We start from the raw sequence: 9,563 nt of genomic DNA on the forward strand, positions 1-9,563 counted from the left end.
AATTGTCGTTTTTTTGTCACAACAGTTAGTCGAACTTATTGAAACACATAATTTCCAGATTCTATTAAATGTGAAATTTATTGATAATATTAATAGCGCTTCAATTGAAAAAATTAATATAACTGTGATATATATATATATATTGATATATATATATAAATTATAATACCTGTGTTAACAATAAGTTCAGTTATGGAATCCAAGATTTGGAAAACTATATTGAACTGCTCAAGAGTCGAAAACAAAATATCTAACTCTAATCATGAAAGACGGTTTATATACAATTTTGTTTATTTATGAAGATTATTTCTGACGTTAGTCTCTTTTGAAAGAATGATTCTATATTTAATATCTGAATATCATCCCAATTAAATTTATGACAATATTCAAATTGATGTTGTGAGACCACATTGTGAGCGCTATTTAATTTTTTAATGTTAGTTTTATGTTTAGTTATTCCAGCTTTAACTTTCCTTTTAGTTTGGTCCACGTAAGAGAGATGTATTTTTTATATGAATCTTTCATCGATTAAATCGAACACCATACATGTCGAATCATTATTTTTCCTACAATTTTTGATTTTAAGGTACACGAATAATTGCACTTATTATATATAAATATAACAAGAAAATATATTGACCTTATACAGATGATTAATTAAACTACTTGTATCACGAAAATATATTAAGAGGAAAAAAGGAAAAAAGGGATTTTCGCGTGAGACTACCAGCGTACTGTCCGCGCATTTTATTTACTCAGTCACATCGATTAAATGAGTTTGACGTTTACTAGTGCAATATAGAATCCACACGATGAACACTCTCGTGTTTTTGTATTCTTAAGAATCTCGAGTTTTCGATGTAACATGCGATATTATTATCAAAATAATCACTCTCCTTCTCTACTTTCCTATATATTTTAAACATTAATCGGAATAAAGTGAGATGTATTAGATATTATTATAGTGCATACTTCTACGAATTACGCAACATTCAAATTTGTGAATGTGAAAGTATCCACTCTACCTCACCAATATAATTTTGTAGTGTACAATTGAAAGCCTTCATATGTTGTGTAATTTTAAAATAATTTTTTATTTGCCTATTGAAAAGCGAATCGGGTTTTTCCTACAACTATTGCTTCAAAATTACACATACGAGCAATAATTTCAAAAATTATATGAAAATATACTTGATCTAATACATATGTTTACTACTAATTATAGTACTTATTTCCGATCTCACACCTTACGCGCTCGACCACGCCAATTTCTTGCGGATCGAATTTATGACCGTAGTACATAATACGAATGGAAAATCATAAACAATTAATCTCCTGTCAATTATCGCGTTTTGATACGATTTATAATATTCTGGGAGGGGTATATTACAATTTATTACAATTTATTAAAACTTATGTTATTTAGAATGTTCCCATGCCTCCATGTCTCCTGATACACGCCTGACGTCGAGAGCCGAGAGGACGAGAAAGCATATTTCGGTTGCTCGACGCTCGCTTGAGTGAAACAATGTTCTCTCTCGTTCTCAGTGTGCCGACAAGGCAGGCAATAAGAACGTAGTGCAAAAAGGACAGCGATAATAGTCGGCACGCTTCTAACTAACGAAGTCACACGGACACGGGCTCATGCTTGTGTTGCTACCGGTTGCGCCAGGCCGCCGAACGGTGGCGCTGATCGCGTGCTGCAAGCGGCCCGGAATTCGCATCACTGGCTTCAATGTTATTTGTCATATAACTCTCGTTTACAGTTCAAGCTCCTCCACGGAATCATTGCATTGTATCGCTTGTCTCATGTACGCGTTTACTTTTTTTTGTAATCTCAATGCGCTCGAGGTAACTTCTATACATATGTCGTCACGGAGATGACGAGGCGGGCGGGAATGTTTGAGATCGGTAATTCGAAAGAAAGGCAAGAATTCTTTCAGTCGATCGACATTAATTGTCATTGAACGCATGCATGAATTGAGCTCGTGATTTCATCTCGAGCATGATCTTAATCCGTTAAAATCATCGATTCGTCGTTCTTTGTTCTTTTTAAAACAATTCGTTACACGCAAACAAGTTGTCGTTACCGGCAACGGACAATCGAAAGTTCTAGAACGATTCAATTCGCGCACGCGAGCGCCGCGCTCCGACGAATACGTCACGCGCTGTCACCAAACCCACGTACGGATTTTCTGTCGCGCATGACTGTTATGTTGAACGTCGTTAGAAAAGAATCCAAAGCGCCAATCAATTTTGTACACCTAATGCCACGTAATAATTACGATTGTGGCAAAATTTTATTGGATTTTTCCCAAGAAGAAAGCCCAGGCCGAAAGCAATAAATGCTTCGATCTCGCCGTCCTCCTTCTTACTTCGAAAAAGTTCTTACTTCTAAAAGTTCTTAGAGTTCTTAGAGTCATAATCTCGCTTCGTAAAATCGCCGTGTTAACCGCTTAGTGAAATCGCTATAAAACGAATCTTTCGAGAAGTGCCGAGAAAATCGCCGAGATTTTCCATCACCGCGATTCCAAACTCAATTTGGAAAAGGTGACCGCATTTAATATTCTGTTAATCTAATATTTAATTAATTATATTTTTTGACTTTGTAACTGAGCATATTAAAGAAAATTCTTTTGTTAAATTACAAAAAACCGGAGTTCTCTTTACTGTCGTGCATCATATTAACCTTGTGCCGTTTTCTCACTCGAATCTTTCCGCGCGGTGCGCTCTCGCACACACTTATTTAAAAAAAAAATTATGAAAAAAGAAAAAAAGAATTAATCATGAGATCTCTAACATTCAGATCTCGCATCTTACGCGTGAGACCACGCCGAGGTCTTGTAAATAATTTCTATGAACGTGGTATATAAGGCTCATGGAAAATCATAGAAATATCGATATCCCGTAAATTATCGTGTTTTGAAATTATTTTTGCTATTATACATAAATTGGAGGGATATAGGATTAGCATAATTTATTAAAACTTATATGTTATCTATAATGTTGCTTCTCCTCTTAATTATACACATTGAGTGATCGAAATTTTCCAGAAAGCATTTTCGGTCGCTAGAAACAAGCGACCGTGGAGAGATGGGGGGGGAGGAGAGGAGAGGAGAGAGAGAGTAGAGGAGGGGAGAGGGGGAGAGGGAGAGGGGGAGAGAGAGAGAGAGAGAGAGAGAGAGAGAGAGAGAGAGACTCTGAAGCATAGACTCGCTGTTTCGTTCGACGAGCCCAGCTCGGCATGCGGAGTCTCACCGATTACAATCGGAGTTTCTATCCTTTCTTGTTTTTTCTCTGTCTCACTCTGTCGTACTTCTGTTTCAATAATTCGTTCTGCAATTCAAGAACGTGATTTCTATCGATTCTGGTATCATCGTTGATGCAGCAAGGACGCATGATTCCTCCTCTAAACAACGATCCTGATATATATTTCTATATATACAAAAATATATTATTATGGCGTTTCCGGTTGATAATATATTGCTGGTTTATTTAGAATGGTTCAATCCATTTCTATACTTGAATAGCAATACTACTTCTTTTGCGCGCGACCGATAGGAGGAATGGCGCTTCTTACTAAGACTCGACATCCGAGTCGAGTCAAAAATGTGCTGTATACAATAATTTCAGACCTTGCATAAGTAGCTGGCGATTTACAGAAAACCTCAAAGAACAATACTATGCTTGCAGAAATGAGTTATGAGCTTTAGTATAAGAACAAAGTGTATTCGAAAATTTTATTTATATGCTACGTCTGCTACGAGATTGCCACTTGTCGTTCCGACATCCGAGCAGAGAGAAAGCTCAACCGAAACACATCACGTTTCGAACCTTGATATATGCATGTGTAAATAATTCAGAAAATAAAATTTAAACATGTGTTGTATATATATATATATACACGCACACACACGCGCGCGCGCGCGCACACGCATACATACGCATGTGTATTTATGCTATTATGTATACTATATATATACACACACACACACACACACACACACACACACACATACATACATACGTACATACACACACACACACACACACACACACACACACACACACACACACACACACACATACATACATATATATATATATATGTTATTTTATATGTATGCATAATTTACTAAATAAAATGTATGTAAAAGACAGAACAGTGTAATTAAAATAATTATCTTCATTTGTATTCATATGTAAATAATATGATATGTTTCTTGTTTAGGAAGAAATTATTTCAACAAAATTGAAATAACTAATATCATATTTATTTTATTATTTTTTCTATCAAAAGAAGAAATTTTTTCCGTGACCAGGGCACGTTTTGATTGATATGGGCCTGAGTAGGTCGATAATTCAGATCATTTCTATGGTTCAGCGACGCACTTTTCATGACAGCGCCGCTGTCGGAATATCGCGGAACTAAAATACTGCTCAGTTTCATGGCTACACATCAATTTCACTCGTAATATACAAACGAAATTTTTGTACACGCCTTTCTCTTATACTAAAATTCCTACCGCATTTCTAAAAGCATAGGATGTTCGTTTAGGTTTTCCGCAATTCGCCAGCTACTTTTCATGAACGTGCAAGATCTGAAACTCTTATATGCAACACATATTGTGATGTGTTGACTACAGAAGCCAATGACAAAACTGTAAGTCTTTAATTTTCTTTCGTTTTTCGTATTCAAATGTAGCTGGCGACTTGCGTTGTTGTCGATACTTTAATTGTGGAGAAGGATTTTTCAATCCATAAACACAGTTACGAGAAAGGCGTTTTTAAAATTTAATGATAAAACAGGACACTCTAGCATCCCCTTAAACTTGGTGCGTGTTTATGCATCATAGTCGGATCGCTATCTGCAGAATTTGATGCCAACCTTGACGGAGTGCTTTCCTTAATTGTTTTAAAGTTTGTATTCGTGGATATTGTCATTACAATCGATGCTTAAGTATATCCCAGACATGCTCGGTTGGATTGAGGTCTGGGCTCATCAGTGAGTGATTTAAAACGTTACGAGTAACACGATTTTCAGAGAAAATATATTATATATACCATACAGAGTGTCAATAACTATTACCACCTAAAATATTTTTTAATCTGTAAAGTGTAGAGAAAAATTTATATAATCAAAATTACACGATGTAAAGGGGATTATCATATAGTGATAATAATTTTTGTGCTCGATGGAGGCATACGCTTCGAAGATTTCAAGGTCAATTTCGTTTTTTAAAATGGAATTATATGAATTTTTCTACATAATATGATTCCTCTAATTAGTCTGCATATAAAAATATTAAGATACCGAAAAATCAACAGTTTACGAGATATTTTATATCTTATTCTGACACAACTTTTTATGTCATATAACATTTACATTTAATACAAGATGTTTGATATGACGTTTTATTAATATGTTTATTGGTATGTTTTTGATTTTGACATTCTTCATAAATGAAGATCAACTTATTAATATTATTTTCATCTTACAACGAATATATCATGCTTCAATGAAAACAAATATTCTTTGAAGAACGTCTTAATAAGTTCACAAAATGAAATTAAACATGAAAAATTTAATATTGATGCATCAGTTAATCGTACAAAATATATTCATTTAAAGAAGAAACAAGTTGACATGATCCTCATTTATGGAGAATGTCAAAACAATTCAGTGCGAACGAAAAATTTATACACTGAACGATATTTTAATCGCACTTAGCCTTCGCGACGAAACATTTAAAAATATTTGCGATAAATTTGATAGACAAACTGATAGTTTAAATATCCATAAAAGTGAACGTGACAAGCGAATAATTTTTCGGTACCATTATCTTAATACTTTTATATGCAGACTAATCAGAGGAATCATTATGTAAAAGGGAATGAAATTCGGGTTTTCGCAAAGGTCACTTAAAATACTCACATTAGTGCGATAAATTAAATGAGAAACTGGTATTAAAAAGGCTCTCTCTCTCTCTCTCTCTCTCTCTCTCTCTATATATATATATATATATATATATATATGTTTCTGAATGTGTTGTTTAACATTTGTTATTTAATATTATTTATTTTATTTGACTGTACATATTTTAAGTTATGCAAACTTAAACAATAGCATTCCACTAAACAAAATTTCGTTCCAGCAACATTGTAATAACGTTACACTGTGTGATTTTATCTGTGTCGTTTCAGAGACGTTAATGAAACGTTGCAACAATCAAAAATATCTTCACGCATTTACTCATATGAAACGTTCCATTTGTAACGTTTATGAAATGTTTGATAAACATACATATAACGTCATTGTAAAGTTCATGTATTCCACATGCAACATTTGTGAAACGTTTGTAAAAAATATATATAAAACCTCACTAAAAAGTTCATTCACAACATTCCATTTGTAAGGTTCGTGAAACTCTTGTAAAACATATATTAGGTGTAGTAAAAAGAAATCCATTATTTTTCCAATAGATGGCTTAGTAATCTGTATCTCGTCTACGTGTGATACAGATTACTAAAGCCATCTATTGGAAAAATAATGGATTTCTTTTTATTAATATATATATATATATATATATATTGTGTATATCGCCACAGAAATGTTCATTCGCAACGTTCCACTTGTAACGTTTGTGAAACGTTTAATAAACATATATAGTATATCCCAAAATTCGCGATTAAAAATATTTTACAACAAGAAAGTTTCCGAAAATTTAAATAAAAAAGTAATTTGTAAATTTTTATTCTAAGTAACAGTTTCTGAGATATTATATAACAGTTTAAATATGGCTATATCTCAGAAATTATTACTTAAAATAAAAATTTACAAATTATTTTTTTATTACATTTTCGGAAACTTTCTTGCTATAAAATATGTTTAGTCGCAAATTTGAGGACAATCTGCAAACTGATTATTGCCAAAATCAGATATAACTCTGTTACGTCCTACAGACGCCACGATTCTTTCCTTCGGTTCCACGTCGCGACTATGGTTGACATCTGCGAGACTCGAGCGGAGCCTTCTGATAAGAAGGTCTGACAGAAATGAAAAGAGGGACCGGACAGGCTCCGCGAAAACTCGTAAATACCAATCAACTCGGAAGGAATAACAATCCTAATGCAGGTCCGAAAAGAGATAAGATTGCAAAAGACATTATAAATGCGCTGAAGTCACGCAATAGTAAAAATCTAAGCTTTGTCGTCCGAGACTGACCAACAATTTCATCTTAGGAAAACAGGCGCCACGTCGCGCTTAAAAAATCATAAAACGCATGGGATAACTTCCCACGGTAGCATTATCTAATATTAGACTCGCGACTGACAATGGTTGCCTTGCAAAACTAGTTGTGTACGGTAACCATCTGTTTACCTAGTCATATTTTCCGCGAGAATAACAGAATTCGTCATCCGTCTGGAGCAATTTTGGCTCTTTAAAGAAAAACGTTAAATCACTTCTTTTCTTCTCGAAACTCCTCTAACGATGTACTTTAGATTAACAACGATAAGAAATCTATAAGGAACGCTATAAAAATCGTAAATAATTTCGCATGACATTGCAACTAATTTTTGCATCCTAGACAAAGGGCACAACGCCCTTTTTTGGGGGTATAAATAGAAGTCACCCACGAAAGCACAGAGCGTCAGTACGGAATTCTAAACCACTCGGTTCACGTCAGTGCAGTGCACGAATTAAACTTGTCGTGGGCAGTGCGGAAATTACTTGAACTCGCGATAATCACCCCAGTTCACGATTTTATACGTGCAAAATTGTGGGAAACGTCGTTACTCGATCTAACATCTCTGTCAAAAGTTACAGTGTTGCCAGATCTTTCCGTCGAATATGATCAATCCTGTACACATGTTATTTTAACCCTTCGGTTTGTAGTGCGTACTAATACCATTAAAAAACGCGGACGAACTCCTTACGACGTCCGAAGGAGTCGGCGGAACCATCCTCTTGGCCAACAATCGTGCCACCACAACCGATCGACGACCAATTTGGCGAGGTCTGCTACTCACCAATGTTAAAAATTGACACAACCCTTAGATCTCACCCCTCCTCTTGTCATTGATCCTGCTATTTGAGAAATTCTAAATTATTCCCCTCCTCCTCTCGGGGAACGATTCCCTCCCCCTCCTCTTCTCGAGGGATGATTCCCTCTCCCTCCTTCTCTCGAAAAAGGATTTCCTCTCCCTCCTCCCTTGGATCAGCTCCCAACCCCTCCTTTTCAAGCGAATCCCGAGCCGATCGACTGGGATCGGTTATTCAGGCTATATTCGTCTCCCTCCAATGAAGGGGATAGAATAGTCACAGTTTACATTCCAGGAAATCCCACTCCTTACACCGTCCTTTACAAGCACCTCATCCCGATGTGCTCCTGCAACACTTTCCTCGCCTCCCATACCCATTAATCCTTTCCTCTCCACACACACACACACACACACACACACACACACACATGCGCGCGCGCACACATCCATCATGTATTAACTATATTCTTATGTAAAAAAAAAGGAGAGAAGTTTATGTGTAAAATTTTTTTTATTATTCCTTCTTTTTATTATTAATAAATGTAACTTAGTATATTTCCCTGTCTTTTGAAATCACCTCTCGCATTCACTTCCCTCTAATACCTGAGATCGCAGGAGGTCCAATCCCGGATCAAAAGAATTAAGTTCCTTGACCCAAAAAGTAGGACCGATATGTTCGCATCCATCGGAACAGGTGTCATAGCGTCCCTTCGGACGTTAACCCATATTCTGGGACCGAAAAGGTATGTACAACTCACAGATGTGTTCGCCTCTGCGCGCATACCTGTGAGATTGAGTCTAACCGTCCTTCTATACCTTCTCCATTCTCCCTCATTGTCTCCTTGACCAAATTTCCAAGGGTTTGGACATAACAATTCCATTTGTTTCATTATTTGAGTAACAGATGGTGCTTTTGTGATATTTATTTATCTGTAGAAAAAATTAACAAAAAATTTATTATTTTTTGTTAATTATTTTCTATGGAAGAATAAAATAATATCTCAAAAAATCCTATACAGTACCTTGCAGCAATATTGCAATGTTGCAACATTGTTGTGCTTTTGTAGGAGATGCTGTAGGAGATGTCATCTTTTTTTATATCTTAACTCAAACGATGGAAAAATGAAATTATTTGGATTTTGCAACAACATTCTAATTATATAAGATACATTATATTCAGAGCTGGGCATGAATTTGAAATACTTTTATTTAAAACACACTATTTGCATTATAAACGTATTTTGTATTTTTTATTTCAGCGGATCACATAAAAGTATTACGTATATTGTACGTTAAAATTGAAAGATTGAAAGCTTTTTATATTTTGTAATTCAAATAATAAGATTGATCGTCAATGTTAGTATTTGAAATACAAAATACAAAATATTTCCATGTACTCCTAACAAACACAAAATATAATTGTCTTACCAATACTGTTTTTCAAATAAAAGTATTTTAAATACATGCTCATAGCCTTATATCGTAATTGGTGTACATACACAGTGTTATTTTAAAGTTTA

The sequence above is a fragment of the Acromyrmex echinatior genome, chromosome 10 (genome assembly GCF_024713525.1).
Source record: "Acromyrmex echinatior isolate Ae372 chromosome 10, ASM2471352v2, whole genome shotgun sequence".
Classification (NCBI taxonomy): domain Eukaryota; kingdom Metazoa; phylum Arthropoda; class Insecta; order Hymenoptera; family Formicidae; genus Acromyrmex; species Acromyrmex echinatior.